At 42.6% G+C, this 21,717-nt stretch overlaps 1 long non-coding RNA gene across 1 annotated transcript in view; it reads left to right on the forward strand.

The window, feature by feature from the left end:
* LOC127451110 (uncharacterized) overlaps window positions 1–6,976 on the forward strand; it is an 81,217-nt gene extending 74,241 nt beyond the window's left edge. The window contains exon 3 of the long non-coding RNA XR_007899060.1: window positions 6,123–6,976. This is a non-coding gene — a long non-coding RNA (uncharacterized LOC127451110). The remainder of the gene's footprint in view (window positions 1–6,122) is intronic.
* Window positions 6,977–21,717: the final 14,741 nt, after the last annotated feature.

Raw genomic sequence — 21,717 nt, forward strand, 5'->3', positions numbered from 1 at the left:
CATGACGACCCTCTCACGAGTATTATGTGTGTGCGTTACATGTATAATGTGTGTCCACGAATGTGGGAGTGTGTGTGTGTCAGAGGGAGAGCAGGAGGGTTTTTCCAAGAGATATTTCAGATAATATAGAATCTGTTGTATTGAGCAAGTGTATCTAGCTTTGATACAGCTCGAGCCTTCATTGCTAATTCAAAAACGTAATTTTAGAACTAGCAACGAAGGATTTGCTGCTTTTCTGTATGTGTGTGTGTGTGTGTGTGTGTGTGAGAGAGTAGCTCTGTGCTTTCTACTATAGCTATGTGAGGCTGATTAGGGTGAAATACATTGAAACATTAAAAGTTATTTTGGATAATAGAAATTGTTGTATTGATCAAGTCACGGGGGTGCGGCTCTATTTGTTGGTCACGACTCGAGTCTCAGTGTGTGCGTGCATGCGTGCGTGTGTGTGAACGTGTGTAAGTGCGGGGGAGACGAAGGAGCGCGAGGGCTCTTTTTAACCAAAATTTAAATAAATGTAGGATATTTTAGACATTGTTTGTTGTTCTTAACCGATTTACTAAAATCGTCTTTGCCAGTGTCTTTGTTTTGACTGGTTATTTTGTTGTGGTAGCCTGTAGGGCTCTTTGAAGTAACTGAAATAATTTGGCGAAGTGATATGGAACCGTTATGCAGTCAAGACCTGGAACTACTTTATAGCCTTGCCTTTCCTTGAAAAATAATTGCACACCTTAGAACGTCTGTGAACCAATCAGAATCAAGAATTCAACAGACCCGTGGTATAAAGCGGAGTAAACTTCCAGAGAACGCAACAGTTCTTGGTTAATTTCTTTCATAGGAATTTCAAACAGTCCTTCATAAAAGGCCTTGTTTCCACCAAAGCGTTTTTGCCAACTGAAAATGCCAGGCGCTCTTCTGAAAATACCCAGCTGGGAGCGCTTGAGAGCGCTTTGTAGGCGCAGCGTTTTTGGTTGCTGTGATACGGAATATCCGCAGAAGTAATGTGTTGCAAGTACCTCATTTCGCAGATAGTTTGTGTTATCAACAAGTACTGAATGTAAAAATGTCAGAGTTCTTGCTCTGACCCTTGCTCTGGATGAAGGGAAGGCTTAAGCACATTATGTTCCTCTAAGCATTATTTTTCATATTAATATTGTGGTAGTGCGGGAATGTCATCTGGTACATGTTAGCAAATTCCTCCACTGTTGTTCAGTTGTTGTACAAGTAGGATGTGACGGTTGGTCTGTGTGGTATTTGTCCCACCCCTCCTCCACTGTGACTGGACGGCTGCGTAAAAAGTGACAGTGACAAGCGCTGCGTTTTACCCAAAGTTGAACATTTTGCAACTCTCGGCAACCAGAAAAAAACACCAGGCACTCAGTGTGGAATAGACTCTCAGCGCCTTGTCACGCTGCTGGCTTTTTAAATTCACGACGCTCCCATTTGAAACAATTAAAAAAATACGCTGGCCTTAGGGAAAAACGCTTTGGTGGACACACGGCCTAATTGTTCTAAGCCATGAACCAAACCAACTGGCTACAAGGTGAATCACAACATCACCAACTTTGATTTGCAGCAAAAAATTATTTGAAAATCACAAAAAGACAAAGGTACAATATTGTGTTCTTCCCGTCTTTCATGAGCGCATGAACTACAATCCCATGAAGCATTAAGAATTATGTTTGTTTAAACAAACAAACAAACAAAAAATAATTTAAAAGGATGGGACAATTTAAAATGATAGACCTAATTCACCGCAGTGCCATCTTTGATTTTTTGATGGGAATGACAATGTGGTTGTGAGGGATAGACGCACAGTCACTTCAACGAGGTTTACAATTGTTTAAAGTGTTTTTGAATCGTTCTGCTGACGAAACATAGAACAAAATACCTTTACAAGAACTTTCAGTAGACAAAAAACTCCAGACAACATGAGTTGTGGAAAATTAGATTTGATCTAGGAGCTTTTTTGATAGTTTTATACAGTGCGTGCCATTAAAGAGACGGTAGGTCCACCCCTCACAGCCTCCTTTTAATTCCCGTCTAAAATCAGAGATGGTGCTACTGTGAATAATGTCTGTTTCTAAAAGCAGACATGGACAACTTACAGCCCGCAGGCCAGATCTGGCCCTCCACATGGTTTAATCTGGCCCACCGGTTGTTTATACGAAAATCTTTTCTTTTTTTTTTCTTGGATATTTATATATCTTGTGTTGGGAACCTACGCGCCTCCACAAGCATTTAACATGCTCAGGGTTGCCAGATAAAAGATGCAAACCCCCCAATTAGAGATTTATACATGCTCAAATTGGAAATATTTAGCCTAATGTTATACTTTTTTTGTGCAATCTGGCAACCATGCATGGGAGTGTGCTCATTCGAGCTTTTCACACAGAGAAAACTGTGATACGGCCACTCCGTAATGTGGCCCCCCATGTTCTACTTAAAGCCTGATGTGGCCCCTGTACCAAACTAATTGCCTAGCCCTGCTTTAAAGTTTATAAGTATAGAAATAATACATTTTAATTTAATTGCAAATTATTCAGATAATTACAAACATGTAAGTAGTTTAATAGTGTAGGAAGAACAACTTCATGCAAGGGGATCACTGTAGCACCTGTTTGGCATGCTTTGTTGGCCGTGGTTTTCTGATTGGTGGATCTTTCTATTTAGGATCAGGGGTAGTGTAGTTCTTCACCTGGAATTCCACTATTAAAAATAATTTCTAAAAAAATCAGTTAAAATATGCAGACTGATGGCTTTAACAGAAGCATATACCATCAACTGACAACCTCGGAGCTCATGGTTAATACGTATTAAAAAATGTATTTGCTTATGGAAAAAATGCATGAAATTTTTACTTCCGGAACCGACTGTTGCACATTCTGTATTTAATTCTTGTGTAATATATCACAAAGAATATTGTTCAAATTTTTTATTTAATAATAATAAAAAAAAAAAAAAAAGAAAGAATAATAAAGTTTGCTAGATTTACCCTGATAAATTAAGTCGTAAATGCGTCATCACAGTCAGTGAAAAGGGTTAATTCCCTTTATGTTTAAGGACTACAAACTAAACCCCTATTTCTGCAGCATCAAACCGGGTTGTCCCACTCACAGTGATATGTCACTGGTCCAAAATCCTGCTCCAAAGAGGCCTCTATTAAACATAAAATACAATATGATTAGCTGCGAGAGCTCAGTGAACTCTTCTGTACTGGAACAGGCACTGCAGAAGCTCTCACTCTGATCTCTCAACATCTGATGCTGGCAGGAGGAATATGGCAACCACATATCACTACACCTCTTCCCCCATAATCCCTTTATCAAATGGAGTAACAGCCAATGGGCAAGAGGTTGCAGCCAGTGTCAGTTTAATTAGTGGGTCATCGGAGGCCACAGATACAGAAATGTAATGAAAGCAGGGTGCAGGTAAGATTTTACAAGTGTTACCCAAAACCAAGTATTCAACCTCCATTTTTTACTCTTTTTCCACCACTCTCTTTCATCCCACCGTATTTTCTTATTTCTTCTCTGTTTTATTCTTGCACTCTCTAACTATCAAACATTCTCTCTCATTCTCCCATACTCTCTCCTGCCCAATGTGATTTAGCCGGGCAGAGAATGTTCCAAACATCCTTTGTTGGTCTTGAAACAACATTCTTATTAACCCTCCTATTGCGTTCGTGTCATTTTTGACACAGCAGAGGTATATAATTATTTTTAAATATCACATAGTTTTTAGTAAGGTACTAAACTTTGTGACTTTGTCAAGATTATCAAAATACATGATACATTTTTTCAGGGGCGGAGCCAGGAGTTTTTCACAGGGGTGGCCTGGCAGGGGCCAGAGATCAGTCTGTAGTGGCACAGAAATTTCAGGCAGCATTTCCTTATCATTGGGGGAGGGGGTGATACAGTGACACCCGGGACAGAGAGGTGCGGCGACCTTGGTGTGCATACATGTTAAGACTCCTGTGTGTTGCAGTTGTACAGAGACAGTTCCACCTCTAAAAACTAAATTGTGCCCAAGACAAAAAATGACCAAAGCGGCAGTTGCGAGTGGGGTGGCCAATGGGGTGGCCAGGCTTCGGTCCCCTAGCTCCACCACTGATTTTTAAAAGATTTTTTAATAAAATTGTTTAAAAGATATAACCATTTAAAAAAAAAAATGTGTTACATATTTTGCATTTGCAGGTTAATTTTGACCCGGGCATCAAATTGAGGCTTTACACATGATATTATGTTGATTTTTGTACATCTATGAATTATATTTTGTTCTTATGAACACTTACATTTAGCCTCTTTCCCATACTCTCTCACACACTTTTTTATCTCTTACTGGGACTGCATCTTGATTACAAACATGCACACACACATACACATTCAGTTACACACACACACACACACACACACACACACACACACACTATATATTACTGTACAAAACAGACTTGACAGATGTAACAAATATAACAAATAAACTAAATCAAACTACTACTGTCTTACGGGGGTGTGGCGAGAGCAAAAGTTCATGCACACATTATTCTAAATAGAGCTTGAAAGAGGAAATTGTCTACATTTTATTTTGCAGCCATCTGATGCCGAACCAGCTTACAACACACTTGCGCATCAACATTCAGCAGTTCTTGCAAGTAAATAGAAAATACTTTGCTTAAAAACACAGTAAAGAAGTATTAATGTTGTATACTTGAGTTGTACAGTTGTTTTGATGATGTTTAGTTAAAAAAGAACATATTGGTTTCATAACTTTTAACCACTAAGTTGTATTGAGCAGTTAATGAGTAATAGGAAATTCATTCAAATTACTAGTAATTCTAAAATAAGATGTTAATGTAAATTGTATATTATGTTATGGTTAGATACATTTTCACAGCAATGTTGATAAAAAGAAGTCTTCACATGTATCACACTGGTTTTGGTGTAGTTAATTTATATTTTGAAATGTCAAAGAATTTCTACTTTTTATTATTTCTAAAAAAATGTCATATTAATTAATAACTTTTAAATTTGTCAGTTAACATGCCACAAATATCAATATTTTCACATGTATGAACAGTTAATAACTTACTAATGACCCAAAAAACAATCGGGTTTTGAATGAAGCTTGAATTCCAATGGTTCAAAATTGACCCATGAATGTAAAAGGTGTATGCAGATTCTGAACACAGTAGGAGGGTTAAACATTCAAAGACCTAACCTTAAAAGGAATAGTTCACCCAATAATAATTCCAAGTCTTCTAAAGCCATACATTACCATTGTGTAAAGAACAAACCAAAATTTAAGTTGCTGTTCACTGATAATATACAGTACACTCTGTAGCTCTCAAATATCATCTTACTTGCCGCTTCATGATCTGTCACTTGACATCTGAGACCCAATGGCTTTTTGGTGCCATTTTTTAATTGAACACAAGTGCAAATGTGATTTGTGAGCTCCAGCAGAGGGGAAGATTATCAATGAATTATGACTTAATTTTTGGTCTGTTTTTACACAAAACTATCGTATGGCTTCAGAAAATAGAGATTTGGAGTACCTTTACTATACTTATAGTGCTTTTTTTGTCCTTTTTGGAGCTTGAAAGTATAAACTACAATCGACCATCATCACAAGGACAAGAGCAGATCGACCATTCTGTCTAAAATCTCCTTTTAAATTTCACAGAAGAAAGAAAATAATACAGGGTTGGAACAAAAAAAGAGTGAGTAAATGATGACAAAACAATTTCTTTGGACACCCTCTCTTGTTCACTCTTCCTCCTCTTGTGCAGCCAAACACCTTCCACAAACTCAAACATACAAACAAAACCTGCATTCTTATTTACCTCTCCTGATTTTTCTCTTCCTGTTGCCAATGCAGCCTGACACTGCAGCACTGTCACTATAAGAGCATGTTTGTACCCATGTACACAGATGATTAAATGGCTGATCAATGCCTTTACACATATTTCTCTATATAAGAATGTGTGGATATCATACTAATTGTGAGTGGGTGTTTGGCACAGCTTGTGTAGGTGTGTGTAAAATAACTTATCCTCACTTGGAATTCTGGATTAAATAGGGATGCTTAATAAAAGATTAATCTTTTTCTCCACCTCTCCCCAGGCCAAGGATACATGTCTGTCTCTTTCAGAAGAGGAAACATGTCCAGATGAAATGAGAGGGGGGAGATCTTGGCCAGCCAGGATCAAGAACGGTTCTTGAGAAGAATAGAGAAATGGACCTGAGAAGAATAGTTTCTTTTGAAAAGAGAAAAAAGGAGGAAAAGACCACAAAAATAAATAATTACAGTACTTGCAAAACAGCACTGTATTGATATTCCTAAATCATTCTGGTTAGGGTTCTGTTTTTTTCTGTATTCTGATATTCATTCAGATTGAACCACTTAACGAATATACTCCATTCAAACATTGTTTTGTAGATATTTTCAGCCATAGGGCTGTTATTGATTTGTTTTTTTTTTGTAAACTGCATACTTTTCTAAGGAATGTAAGATTCAAGCTTGAAAATCATCCTTTGACTTCAGGGGCGGACTGGGAAGAAAATTCGGCCTGGGATTTTACATAGAAATTGGCCCAAAAGATTAAAAAAAAGATGCTGTCCTTTTCTGCATATCACGGCGCCGTTTTGTGGCGCATTCTGCATAACGCGACGGCCCATGCGGCCCCATTTCGCAGCTGGCCCACTGAGACGCAGTCAATCTGTGGAATTTCATTTTCACATAAACAAAGCCTAAAACTTAAACACTATTCTTTTACTGCCTTGAAGGCAAATCTAGTTTAATGCTCTCCTTCATGTAAAACATGTATATGTATGACAAATTCACAACATGCCACTAAAAGGCTCTCAAGATAAAATAAAACCCACCAATGAGCTGATCTTTTCAGAGTCATTCTTGCTCCCATTCACTCAAAGCAGTACTGATGTGAAAGGCATCATTATGAATACTCCATTTATTCACAGCTACTGAGAGGCTCACATACAATAAATCAATCCCTTAATGTCATTTTTCATAGATTACCGCACTGTAATGGAAAATTATTAAGACTTTGTATCCTGTTGTTTCTCTTCTGGGTACTTTGTGTTCTCTCTGTCTGTTCCCTCTCCTGCATACCATATAATGTGTGGATGCTCTGTACTCCGCTTGGTGATAAAGTGGTTGTGTGTGTGTCCTTTAGTTGACCTCTCCTTATTCTGCCCACCAACAGCGTTAGTAGAGTAAGACACAAGATGTTCACCCGCCCGAGGCATGGACGAAGCATGGACACTGAGTGGTCAGTGCAGAGAGGAGCTAGTCTGCTCCTGGTACAAGGTATCACAGAAACCACACCCGGGCAGAGTATAAGGAAAGAGGACACAAAGAGCTCTTTGCTCTTCACCTGTGGAAACCTTTGATTTATGTATGGTGACTGAGTCTACTTGCAAGTATTATTAAAGATCCAGAAAGACATTTTCTGCCTCTGAGTCTCTTATTTTACAGAATTTCCACAAAAATCTTGACATTGTCGGGCAGGATTGTCTGCTGATTCGGCAACACACTCAGCGCCAAAGGACGAAAACTGTGCACAGTTGGGGTTAGAGTCCCTGTAGCCTGAACCTCCCCTACAAAAGAGGGTGAGATGCAGGAACCTGAGGGCTGAGGGTGGAGTTGGATCAACGCATGATCCACGGTGTAGAAGGATTAAGAACCAGCAAACAGACTCAAGCAGCAATTATCTTTCTGGTAAGTTAATTCAGCTGATTCTCAATAGATGATCATTTTTATAATTGTTATTTAGCTGAGATAAGACCAGGGCTGGAATAAAAATTCTAAATAATTATTTTAACTGACGGGTTACTAGGGCAGGTCTGGGACAGCTAGAGAAAAGCCTAAAATGGGTTCGAACAATAGTAAAAAAGAAAAAGAAGGTGTAATAGATGAATAGCAAATAGCAAATCCAAATAGCAAATCCATGACAAATAATTATAGCAAAGGCTGCTGTGATCAACTGCAATTCTGGGAAGTTGAATGCGGATTTCCAAAAACAGGAAGTTTCAGCACACGACAATTGAAACAATCAAGTGAAAGTTTAGAGGAGAAGGAAAAGAAGAGTAGGTTAGAACATGAAGGAATGTCAAAAAGGAGGCAGAAAATCATGCAGTGTTTCAGGCAGACTGGAAAGCATATGCAGACTGGCTCACAGAAGCAAACATCAGGGAAAGAAAATGTCAGGCAGGGACAGATAAAACTAACAACTTGTCTCAGTGTCTGAAGTACTCAAATGGTCCTAACCTGAACACAGCTCCCACTGGGCGATGCAGAGATCGGCAGAATGAACGATCAGATGAAGCAGCACAAGACGAGGCAACCCTGGGGTCAACAATGAAGCACCAATCAGCTAGTGTCTCAACATCAGCGGCGCCACCACCACTGCCTCCATCATATACAGTAAGCGTGAAGGCACTGGATTACCATATACAGAGAAACCGCAGCTGACTCCACCATCGCATACGCGCCAGGGAAAGGTGTACAGTGGGCTGCAAGACAGTTTGTCAAAGTTAGTGTCATCAGCAAATTCACCTCAAAGCTTCTCCAACACAGCTGTCATTTACATGCCGCAGATCCAAGTGGATAATGGGGAGGGCAGAACTCAGTATGTGTACCGTTCATGGACTTTTGAAGGCTTAAAAGAAGTGGCACAAACCCTCCCAGATGCGGAGGAAGTCGGGGGTGAGGAGTATGCCAAACAACTGCAGCAGCTGATTATGCAGTTCAGATCAACAACAGGAGAAATACGGCGAGTGCTTGGAACTCAGATGAATTTGAAATGGGGACAAGTGTCAGTAGATTTCACTACGGAAGATTTGCAATATGATGACAACGGAAGGGACACTGATACATGACTCGTGTGACTCAGGCTCATTGACCGAATAAGAACTATGTTTCAGAGACGTATGGATTTGAGGAAAATTTCAGCCTGCAAGCAGGGCCCAAATGAATGTGTTTATGACTATCTGGTATGACTTGTGGAAATGCATACCGCCCACAGTGGTATAGACAGGCAGGCAAACATGAACAATATGTTTCCGTGGGGGGCACATTTGCGGGATCGGTTTGTGGAAGGACTAAGGCTGGATATCAGAGCTCATGTTAGAGACCTCTGCTCTAACATGAGCATTCCAAAAGTATGCTGTGCATGCCGAAAAGGCCCAGAATGAGAAGTCAATAAAAAATGAAAAGACTATGACATCTAGGCTGAAGATGGCTCAACTGAACGCCCTTGAGGCTCAGGTGCAAAAAGGAACACAAGGACGTGGGCGAGGTCGATGGTGAGGCCGGGGACATGGCCAAGAGCGCAGTGACAGCTGTTTCGTCTTCGGGGCGATGGACCACTGGGCTAGAAATTGTCCAAAAAACAAACCCAAGAAAGGATTATCGAAGGATGAGGATACTGAAGCTGATTGACTCCTGGGGTGGGGGGGCTGGGGGGGAGAGCTGAGGATGGGTCAGGCGACATCTGAGGAAACCCAGCCAGAGACTTCGACATTTGAGCAAACTCTTACACACACTCACATACATGACAGGCTATACACCATGTTTTCTGATGGGGCCTATAGGGCAATGCCAAAACTCAATCAGCACATTGACAGTAAGAAACATACCAATCACATTTGTGGTAGACTCCGGTGCCACAGAGTCAGTCATAATGATAAAGGAATTAAACCCAAAGCCAAAGTTAAGATTTGTAAAAACAATTGGGGTTATGGGGAATGTTGCAAAAGAATACTATACAACACCTTTTTCTTGACCCACCAGAAAATATGATGGCAAAATGCAACATGAACACACTGTTATATGCTTATGAATGGCAACTACATGACGATATAAAGAGGAAGTGAGCTTGTAAAACTGCGACATATGCACATGAAACAAGAAGGAAATGTAAGCGCAGCGTAGTTCTAGCGGGAAGACTAGCAGCTGTACATCATCACACCATTAGCTAGGTAACTCCTAGCCAATCACATGTAAGCCATTGCTTTATAAGTCTGCTCACAATCTATCACATTGCTGTTTCAGTGTGCTAACGCAGCAACCTCCACCACCCCACCACCACCAGTTGAGTCCCGTCCTACATGGGGGTAGGCTCCTCGCCCCTGCCTCCTATCTCCGGCAGGATATGATGGTTCCGAGAACAAATTCTTCGGAACGCCAGACAGGGTTTACGCCAAAGAGAGACGTTACATTTTATATTCATCAAATAAATGTCATCTTGAATTTCACTCAAGTCTGCGAATCTTCCTGATAGAACTGACTTTATGGAGATTGATTAATTGCATTGTACAGCATTTGTATCAGAAGGGCCAGACAAGCAGTATGAGAAAGGTCGGTTTGAAAAACGAGTGAGGTCTCATTGGTTGAAAACAGATTGGTTGTTTTGGACTAAGGATAAGTGTGCTGTTGGAGTCCGGAAAATGCGAATCTGGAATTGTTTTTTGATGGTTCAGCTTCAAGAGACCCAGTCACTGGTAAAACTAGAGTAGGGTTTGCCATAGTGACTTTACATGACACAGTTGAAGCACAAACATTGCCATCTCACATGTCTGCACAAGCTGCAGAATTTTCTCCCCAATTTGGAATGCCCAATTCCCAATGTGCTCTAAGTCCTTGTGGTGGCATAGTGCCTCAATCCAGGTGACGGAGGATAAATATCAGTTGCCTCCGCATCTGTGACCGTCAATCTGCGCATTTTATCACGTGGCTTGTTGCGCGCATTACTGAGGAGACATAGCGCATGTGGGGGCCCACGCTATTCTCTGCGGCATCCACGCACATTTCACCATGCGCCCCACCGAGAGTGAACCACATTATAGTGACCATGAGGAGGTTACCCCATGTGACTCTACCCTCCCTAGCAACCAGGCCAATTTGGTTGCTTAGGAGACCTGGCTGGAGTCACTCAGCACGCCCTGGATTTGAACTTGCGACTCCAGGGGTGGTACTCAGCGTCTTTACTCACTGAGCTGCCCAGGCCCCACCAAGCTGCAGAATTAATAGCTCTGATAGCTGCATGCAGATATGCAAAGGATAAGACGGCTAACATTTACACTGACAGCAGATATGCATTCAGGGTAGTACATGATTTTGGGGCAATTTGGAAACAAAGAGACTTTCTAACATCGACTGGCAAACCCATCTCACATAGCACCCTAGTGGCTGAGCTGTTGAATGCTGTTTTGTTACCAGCCAAAGTGTCTGTTTGTAAATGTGAAGCTCACACCAAATCCTCTGACCCGATTTCATAGGGGAATTACAGAGTAGACGCAGCTGCCAAGAGAGCTGCTCACCAGGAAACAAATAACCACCTGGTCCTAGTTTCTGTTTCACAGACACACATACACACCACATGCAGATTTGTCTGAGCTTCAGAAAAGAGCTACGATGGAGGAGAAAAATAAATGGGAAAAAATGGTTGTGTGTTCAAAAATGGGGTGTGGAACGGTCCAAACAATATACCATGTTTACCACAGTATTTATTTTCATATTATGCCAAATTGACTCATGGTAAAGACCATGTGTCAAAAGGAGGGATGATGGCAGAAATAAAAAGACACTGGTTCACAAAATGGTTTTCTAATTACGCTCAAAAATATTGCCAAAGTTGTGTGATCTGTGCACAAAATAATATTGGCAGAGGACAGCAAATACCTGCCAGTGCACATCCCCCACCAGAGAGACCATTTGACTATTTGCAAATGGACTTCATTGAATTGACAACCAGCGAGGGGAAAAAAATATTGTCTGGTGGTGGATATGTTCTCAAAATGGGATGAGGCTTTTCCAACCGCAAAGGCTGATGCAGAGGCAGTTGCAAAGGCGCTTGTGAGAGAAATTATACCCCAATGGGTAATTCTGTGTAAAATTAGCTGCGATAACGGAACACACTTTGTGAACAGTGCCTTAAAAACCATTGGCGAGTACCTAGGCATTGACATGAAAAACACTGTGCTTACCACCCCTCCAATGAAGGTGCAGTGGAAAGGGAAAATGGGACATTGAAAAACAAATTGGTTAAATGTTGTGCAGAAACAGGGCTCAGTTGGACTAAAGCTCTGCCTTTGGTATTAATGCACATGAGGGCACGGGTGTGGAAAAGAAACAACCTGAGCCCATTCTAAATTTTGTTTGGAAGACTGCTAAACTCAGGAATAGGACCGAAACCGAGGCAAATGCCCAGCACAGACCAATGTGAAGATTACATTTTGTGCTTTGTGATATTCATAGACAGGTGAAGGAGGCATTACCTTGAGAAGTTGAGGGTTGCATGAACCACAGTGCTAAAGGACAATCTATTCTGGCAATGGATGAACTACACCGCCCAAATTTTGAGTGGTAGCAGCTGCCAAGTGTGTCATAATACAAGGTATGTCCCAACTGTGATCCCAGTGCCAGTCTCTGATTGTAAATTAGGAAATAAAGATTTGTGTGCCCCTAAATGTGTCCTGTATGCAGCCCATCCAGACTACGGACAACAATGGCTGAGGGCCAGTGATGACTACTGTGCAACATTCCTGAGAGCAGAAGGGAGTAAACCACCACCCGTTGTATATGTCCAAGAACAAGAAACTACATATGATCTTTGTATCTGCAATATGAATGGCACACCAGATGTAGGAATGTTAAGATGTAAAAGAAGTGTTACCTACCCACATTCAATAATACCATGTCCGCGATCAAGCAAAAAGCCCTGTCTGATCATACGAGACCTACACAATGGAACGGATCCAGTAGCGGACGTATTCTGGTTCTGTGGTGGCGAAAAATTTATGCAAACTTTGCTGCAAGGCTGGAGAGGGTGCTGCAGTATAACACTGCTGACTGGTTCCTTAACAGTTATTCAACTGGATGAGTATAAAAACATGATGAGGAAGAAATGGCAATTAGGAGCATTCAACAATAAATAAAATAAAATCACTTTATTGTCATTCAACCATACACAGTGCAACAGTGGGTGAAAGTCTTAGCTGCAGTTCCTAGCAACAGAGCAGTCATGACAGTGATGAGACATATACCAATTTACAATAACATCAGTTTACTCAACACAATTTACATATCTAATATACGCATAATTGCACAACACAATATACAATAATAATATACAATGTACAGTATACAATATACACCTGATATAGAATACACATACACACAATATAGAATACACAGTATACAGTAAAAATAATATATATCAAATATACAGTATGTTGTATTGTACTGTATTGATAGTCAGTTGCCAGTATTGTTAAGGGAGAATATAATTTATGACAGTCTAGTGTGAGATAATAAGATTAATAAAGTGCAGTTCTGATGTATATTGATCGTGAGAGATCAAGAGATCAAAAGTCTGATTGCTTGGGGGAAGAAGCTGTCATGGAGTCGGCTGATGCGGGTCCTGATGCTGCAATACCACCTGCCTGATGGTAGCAGTGAGAGCAGCCCATGGCTCAGGTGGCTGGAGTCTCTGATGATCCTCCGAGCTTTTTTCACACACCGCCTGGTATAGATGTCCTAGAGGGAGGGAAGCTCACCTCCGATGATGTATCTGGCCGTTAGCACCACACTTTGCAGGGCTTTGCGGTTGAGGGCAGTGCTCTACAGTGCTGGTGTAGAACCGTGTGAGGATGTGATGGTTCATTCCAAACTTCCTCAGCTGTCTCAGGAAGAAGAGGCGCTGGTGAGCCTTCTTCACAATGGCCTCAGTGTGGACGGGCTATGTGAGTTCTTCTGTGATGTGGACACTGAGGAACTTGAAGCTGCTGACTCTCTCCACAGTGCTACATTGATGGTGATGGGGCTGTGTTCTCTGTCTTTCCTCCTGAAGACCACCACAAGCTCCTTGGTCTTACTGACGTTGAGGGAGAGGTTGTGCTCCTGACACCAGCATATCAGAGTGTGCACCTCATCTCTGTATGCTGATTCATCATTGTCAGTGATCAGACCTACCACCATCATATCATCAACAAACTTAATGATGGCATTGGAGCTGTGTGTTGCCACACAGTCATGTGTGTACAGGGAATACAGGAGTGGGCTGAGAGCACAGCCCTGCGGGGCTCCAGTGTTGAGGGTCAGTGATAAGGAGATGTTGCTGCCCATTCTAACCACCTGGCGTCTGCTTGACAGGAAGTCCAGGATCCAGCTGCACAGCAAGCTGTTTAAGCCCAGAGCCCGGAGTTTCACATCAAGATTGGAGGGCACTATGGTGTTGAATGCTGAGCTGTAGTCTACAAACAGCATTCTCACATAAGTGTTCCTTTTTTCCAGGTGGAGAGAGCAGTGTGTAGTGTAGATGCAATGGCATCATCAGTGGAGCGGTTGTTGCGGTATTCAAACTGCAGTGAGTCCATTGAGGGAGGCAGCACAGAGCATATGTAATCTCTGATTAGTCTCTCAAAGCATTTGCTGATGATGGGGGTCAGAGCAACAGGACACCAGTCATTTAAGCATGTGATTTTGCATTGCTTTGGTACCAGCACAATGGTGGATGTTTTAAAGCATGTGGGGACCACAGACAGACAAGGGAAATGTTGAAAATGTCTGTAAAAACACCAGCCAGTTGGTTTGCGCATGCTCTGATGACACAGCCCAGAATGCCATCTGGACCCACGGCTTTACGGATATTCACCCATTGGAAGGATCGGGTTACATCCGCTACAGAGACGGAGAGTGAACTAACCTCTGTAGCTTCGGCTGCGAGAGCTCTCTCCGCAAGGGTGGTGTTATTTCCCTCGAAAGGAGTATAAAAAGTATTTAGCTCATCCGGGAGAGAGGCAGCGGTGTTCACGGCAGAGTTTTTATTCCATTTGAAGTCCATGATGATATTAATTCCCTGCCACATGCTTCTGGAGCTGGTGGTGTTGAACTGTCCTTCAATCTTGTCCCTGTACTGGCGTTTGGCTGCTCGGATAGTTATGCTCCTCCGTGTTCCTGGATTTAAAAGCGGAGGTCCGTGCATTAAGTGCTGCACGAACATCGCTATTAATCCATGGTTTCTGGTTCAGGTAGATCCGTATAGTGTTGGTCGGTGCAACATCCTCTATGCACTTACTGATAAAACACGTTACGGTATCAGCGTAAACCTCGATGTTGTCATCAGAGGCAAACCAGAACATCTCCCAGTCTGCGTGATCAAAACAGTCTTGTAGCACAGATTCTGATTGGTCCGACCAGCACTGGATCGTTCTGAGGGCGGGTGCTTCCTGTTTCAGTTTCTGCCTGTAAGCGGGCAGAAGCAGAATGGAAGAGTGGTCCGATTTTCCAAATGGTGGGTGGGGGAGGGATTTGTAGCCATCCCGGAAGGGAAAGTAGCAATGGTCCAAAACCTGGTCCCCTCGTGTGTTGAAACTGATGTGTTGGTAGTATTTCGGAGTGATTGATTTGAATTGGCTTTGTTAAATTCCCTGGTCACAATGAACACGGCCTCAGGGTGCGCAGTTTCCTGCTCACTTATACACCCATACAGTTGCTTGAGTGCCTGGTCTGTGTCGGCTTGTGGTGGGATGTACACAGCTGTGATAATGGCCGCTGTGATTTCCCTCAGTAGCCAGAATGGTCGACACAGAAGCATGAGAAATTCCAGATCAGGAGAGCAGAAAGACTTGATAGAATGTATATTCCTCTGATCACACCGATGGCTGAGTCTGGAATCTCTGCAGACATCCAAGTTTCTGTAAGGCAGATAATGCAGCAGTCCCTCGTCTCTCGTTGGAAAGAGATCCACGCTCTCAGCTTGCAGAGCTTGTTGTCTAGAGACTGAACATTTGCCACTAGAATACTGGGTAGTGGTGGACGATTTGCACGACGTCTTAGTCTGATGATAATGCCGGCTGTCCAAGGGGGAGTATGGGTAAATTGGGCTGGAGTGCCAGTAAATATTCCTACAGAATATCGACCAACGTCATTGAAATCAGTGGACGACTTATCAGGTCTGCTGCCTTGGGTCCAGATCAAAAGGAATGTGGAATGGATAAGCTATACATGGTATAACCAACAGCGGTTTATGAATTTCACAATAAAGGGACTTGAACTGTTGAAAGAACAATTACATGCCACTTCAGTCATGGCAATGCAAAATCGGTTCCTGTTAGAAACAATGAGAGCACCAGGAGATGGGGTGTGTACAATATTTGGGAACAGTGTTGTATGTTTATACCAATGCACACAGGTTCTGAGGGAAACTTGACAACTATCTTGAAAGGCCTTAGAGATCCAAGGGATGAGCACATAAGGAATACGGATACTGCCAGCCAGCAGGGTTGGCTATCATGGTTATTTTCAGCAGACTGGAAAGCTGGCAAAGTTAGGATAGGAGCAATACTGATGACCGTTATAAGTTTCCTGATGGCAGTGTCATGTTGCATAATACCATTACTACAGAGAATGATTAAGAGACTAACTAGTGCCATAATGGGACAATATGTACAATATATGAAAATTCCTAGTGTAAATGATGACTATGACCACAACGATTCAAAGAAGCAACCTGATCTTTTCCCAGTCCCAGACAGGGTACCTCCTTATCAAGATTATGATGATAATTGAAACTGAAAGAATTTTGAGGTTTAATAGCTTCCTTGATATATTTAGAAAAAAAAAACAGCATCTAGCGATATGGGTTTTAAAGAATTAGTAGATAGATATTCATATAATGATTGATGAATAATTATATTTGTGCACTTTGAAATTTTGATTGAAATTAACTTTGAGTCGATGAATAATTTTCATGATCAAGATTTGTGAGCATAAAATGCTCAAAGGAGGGAACTGTAATGGAAAATTATTAAGACTTTGCATTCTATTGTTTCTCTTCTGGTACATTGTGTTCTCTCTGTCTGTTCTCTTTCCTGCATACCATATAATGTGTGGATGCTCTGTACTCTGCTTGGTGATAAAGTGGTTGTGTGTGTGTCCTTTAGTTGACCTCTCCTTATTCTGCCCAGCAACAGTGTTAGTAGAGTAAGACACGAGATGTTCACGGCACGTGCCTGAGGCATGGACGAAGCATGGATACTGAGTGGTCAGTGCAAAGTGGAGCTAGTCTGCTCCTGGTACAGGGTATCACAGAAACCATGCCTGGCAGAGTATAAGGCAAGAGGACACAAAGAGTCCTTTGCTCTTCGACTGTGGAAACCTTTGATTTCTATATGGTGACTGAGTCTACTTGCAAGTATTATTAAAGATCCAGTAAGACATTTTCTTCCTCTGAGTCTCCTATTTTACAGAATTTCCACAACAGCACCAATGCTGTTCTCTCCAGAAATGATCATTGACATGTTAATACAAAATGTACTGCTCAATGATGCTTCTGATACTCATGACCTTCATGCAGTGCAGCACGGAGCTCTACATTCCCCTTTCCATCTTATCTTTTTCCCCTACAATAATAAAATCAGAGTGACTATTTGCACTATTTTGGGTGTAAATGGCACCTGCTACACAGTCCGGCTATTTGCACTCCAATAGTCTGGTGGAAACAGAGAACGTGAAGACAAACTGCACCCCTAGTGTCGCTGCAGTGGCATTGGGTGTAACAACGGACGACCAGTGTTCGATTCCGCCTTTTGTCCCACTGTTTCCCATTCTGTTTCATGTCTCCAATATTAATATTAGTGGATATTAATAGTAAATTGAAATGTTTGAACCAGGTAAAATTAAACATGGTTTTACTATAGTAATATTATAGTAACCATGTTTTAATGCAATTAACCATAGTTTTACTACAGTAATAGTGTTCACATAGTAACCATATTTAATTTTGTAATTACTATGAGTTTACTATGGGGATACTATGGTTACTGTAGTATAACCATGATTACTTTTTTGTAAGGCAAGGTTAGGGTTAGGGGTAGACTCTAAATAAACACAATAAACACTCTGCAGTGATGCCACTATAATGTATGTTAGTAGTTAATTAGGGTGCAAATATTATCTGCCACTATTTGCAACGGGGTGCAAATAGCATCTAACACTATTTGCACTAAGTGCAAAGAAGATGCTTGTTGTTGCTATTTACACTTAGTTGCACTAAATATCGCTATTTTTGCTCTTAGTACAAATAGTCTCGGCCTAATAAAATATAGGGTGGGTCATATGACCAAAATTGGATGTCATGGTATAAGTAATTTTGGTATCACAATAACTAAATATAAAATAATATTGTGTAAAGGTTTCACCAGGAAGGAAGCGGGAGGCAGGTTGGCAGTCCAGGTAAATCAGCTTTTATTCAGTGTTCAGCTTCACAGACAAAGTATAGGCTTTTCAGCTTCAACTCTCCCTCTCTCACTGGCGTTCTCTGCAGCCTTTTTAAGCCCATCTCCGTCATCACTGTAACGAGAAACAGATGTTACGCATCATTAATCAGCAGGTGATGGTCCTTACCGCTTCCTCTCTCCCCAGTGACAGACACACGACCACACCCCTCTCCACATACCCCCACTGCCCGACTCAGGCCCGGGCAACGTCCGGGCTGCCAACTCCCCCCATTCCTGGAGAGGAAATCAGCCACAACCATCTGTGGCCCCGGTCTGTGGACCACCTTAAATTTGAAGAGCTGAAGTGCCAAGTACCAATGAGTGATCCGCGCGTTGGTATCCTTCATGCGATGGAGCCACTGAAGCGGGGCGTGATCCGAATGGAGGATGAAGGCCCGCCCCAGCAGGTAGTAGTGGAGGGTTAGGACCGCCCACTTGATGGCAAGGCACTCTTTCTCGATGGTGCTATACTTAGTCTCCCTCAAAGAGAGCTTACGACTAATGTACAGCACGGGGCGCTGCACCCCCTCTCTGATGCATCTGTCTGTAAAATAAAGGGGAGAGAGAAGTTAGGAGCATGTAAAAGCGGCCCTCCTCAGAGTGCAGATTTCACTCTCGTGAAAGCCTGTTGGCACGGCTCCGTCCACTGGACCGGATCTGGTGCCCCCTTTTTAGTGAGATCAGTCAAGGGGCTGGTGACATTAGAGAAATTAGGAACAAACCTTCTGTAATAGCCAGCCAGCTCCATGAACTGCCTCACCTCCTTTTTGGATTTGGAGTGAGGGCAGGCCACTATCGCTGCGGTTTTATCAATTTGGAGATGTACCTGCCCATGACCCAAGTGGAAGCCAAGATACCGTACTTCCACCTGCCCAATTGCGCACTTTTTCGGGTTTGCCGTGAGCCCCGCCCACCTCAGCGACCTCAGGACGGCTCTCAAATGCTGCATATGCCTCTGCCAGTCATTACTGTATATAATGATATCATCTAAGTAGGCAGCGGCATACGCAGGGTGTGGCCAGAGGATCTTATCCATGAGGCGCTGGAACGTGGCGGGAGCCCCGAACAAACCGAATGGAAGAGTGACGAATTGGTGTAATCCGAACGGTGTGGAAAAGGTCATATTTTCTCGGGATAATGGAGTTAAGGGGATCTGCCAATATCCCTTAGTTAAATCCAATGTCGAATAAAATTGAGCCGCACCCAACCGATTGAGCAGTTCGTCAATTCGGGGCATTTGGTTGACTTTCCGGTAATCAACACAGAACCGGACTGACTCGTCACACACAAGAACAACCGGGCTCACCCAATCGCTGTGCGATTCTTCTATTACCCCCATCTCGAGCATTGCATCTAATTTGTCCCGAATTACCTTTTTCTTGTGTTCGGGTATGAGATATGGCCGACTACGCACTACGACTCCTGGTGGGGTCTCGATATGGTGTTGTATGAGGTTAGTCCGACCGGGAAGAGGAGATAACACATCAGCAAACTCTTTTTGCAACCGGACCACCTCTGTGAGCTGGTACGGTGAGAGGTGGTCTCCACAAGGGACTGGGGTGAATGGATCTGCTTTGAACTTCACCTCTGGCCCGAGTTCCAGCCATTTATCCCAATTTCTAGCATCCTCGTGTACGAACTTATGAATCATGTTTTTAAAGGTTCAATTAAATCGTTCAACCAGCCCGTCAGTTTGCGAGTGATAAATGCTGGTGCAAATCGATTTAATCCCCAGCAATTCATAAAGTTTGCATAGTGTTCATGACATAAATGTTGTGCAGGTGGTCCACAGCTGGCAGTTGTTGCACCGCGAGTTGGGCCTCCCCAGAAAACAGCGGTAGCAAGTGGAGGGCCCACTGGGCTTGAGGCCAGCCAGAGGTGGTGGCTGAGTGCTCAAAGAGGCCCAGGAACGCCTCTGGGTCGTCCTGAGGGCCCATCTTCATCAGGAGGAGCTGCGGCTTCATCGCAGTCTCTGGGGTCATGGCAGAGGATCCGCCTGGAACTAACCAGCTCCATAGAGCCTGCCGATCCTCGGACTGGGCCCGGAGGAGCTCCTGGAAACTATGCTCCTGGGCGAGCAGGGCTTGGTGATGGGTCTCCTAGATGCTAGCCAGGTCGTAGATGACTTCGCCCAGCGGTGAGGTGTCCATAGTGACCAGTCTTCTTCCTTCAAATTCCCGGGTTTCGGCACCAGTGTAAAGGTTTCACCAGGAAGGAAGCGGAAAATGGGTTGGTAGTCCAGGTAAATCAGCTTTTATTCAGCATTCAGCTTCACAGACAAAGTATAGGCTTTTCAGCTTCACTTAACACTAAACAGGTTCTCAGACACAGACGTGGCTTTCAGCTACACGCAACTCTCCCTCTCTCACTGGCGTTCTCAGTGGCCTTTTTAAGCCCATCTCCGTCGTCACTGTAATGAGAAACAAGTGTTACGCATCATTAATCACCATGTGATGGTCCTTACCGCTTCCTCTCTCCCCAGTGACAGACACACGACCACGCCCCGCGCCACATATTGAATATAGTTTTTTGCGGGTTTAATATACACGATTTTTACTGGAAATATTACATATATCATGACCAGGTAGTAATGCATATTTTAGGATAATCCAGTGAATTAAATACTTCACAAATGAAATATCCTTTTCATTTTACTATTTTCTTTTTTTATTTAGAACTTTATGCAAATGTAACTGGTCCTACTCGACCCACTCTGAGCGGGATTCAAACTGGCGTCTCCGGTGTGGGAGGCACGCTAACAAGGAGGCTAAAGGCTACAGCCTCTAGCATCAGTCAGTAGTGTGCCTCTTGAGGCCAGGGGAGTGAGGTTTACATGCTGCACAACTACCTACCAGCTGGCTACCATTACACAAACCAAAATATAAGACGGCATCTGTGCAAAAACGGCTTCACATTATGCAACACTTACAGTTACAGTTACAAAGAAAAGATTAAAAAGATAAATTATCAATTAAAGACAATATTAAAACATAAATATGACTATATGTGCCATGTTTTAAGCAATTGTAAAAATGTATATATGCACATCTGTGATAATGTGACTGCACAGTTGAATTCTATACTAATGTGCCAAGTTGTGATGTTGCTGAGCAACTGTATACAATCTAAGCTGCATCCGAAACCACCTATTGTCACAGTATGTACTGTATTTGATGAAGGAATGCACTTCTCGGCCAGTAAACTGTACGTTCTTTTAGGTATATATGGAGTAGTTGAATATACTTCATCCAGGGACGTGGGCATTGTCTCCTGACCCAAATATATGACATAATAACAACAACAGCAAAAACTATCTGCTCTGTGTAGCATGAGGGTAGGGAGCAGCAGTACTTAAAGGACAAAATTAGTGTTTTAAAGTGTAGCCAACTACGCCACTGTGGGAATTTCACCCAGG

The sequence above is a fragment of the Myxocyprinus asiaticus genome, chromosome 14, assembly GCF_019703515.2.
Source record: "Myxocyprinus asiaticus isolate MX2 ecotype Aquarium Trade chromosome 14, UBuf_Myxa_2, whole genome shotgun sequence".
Lineage (NCBI taxonomy): Eukaryota > Metazoa > Chordata > Actinopteri > Cypriniformes > Catostomidae > Myxocyprinus > Myxocyprinus asiaticus.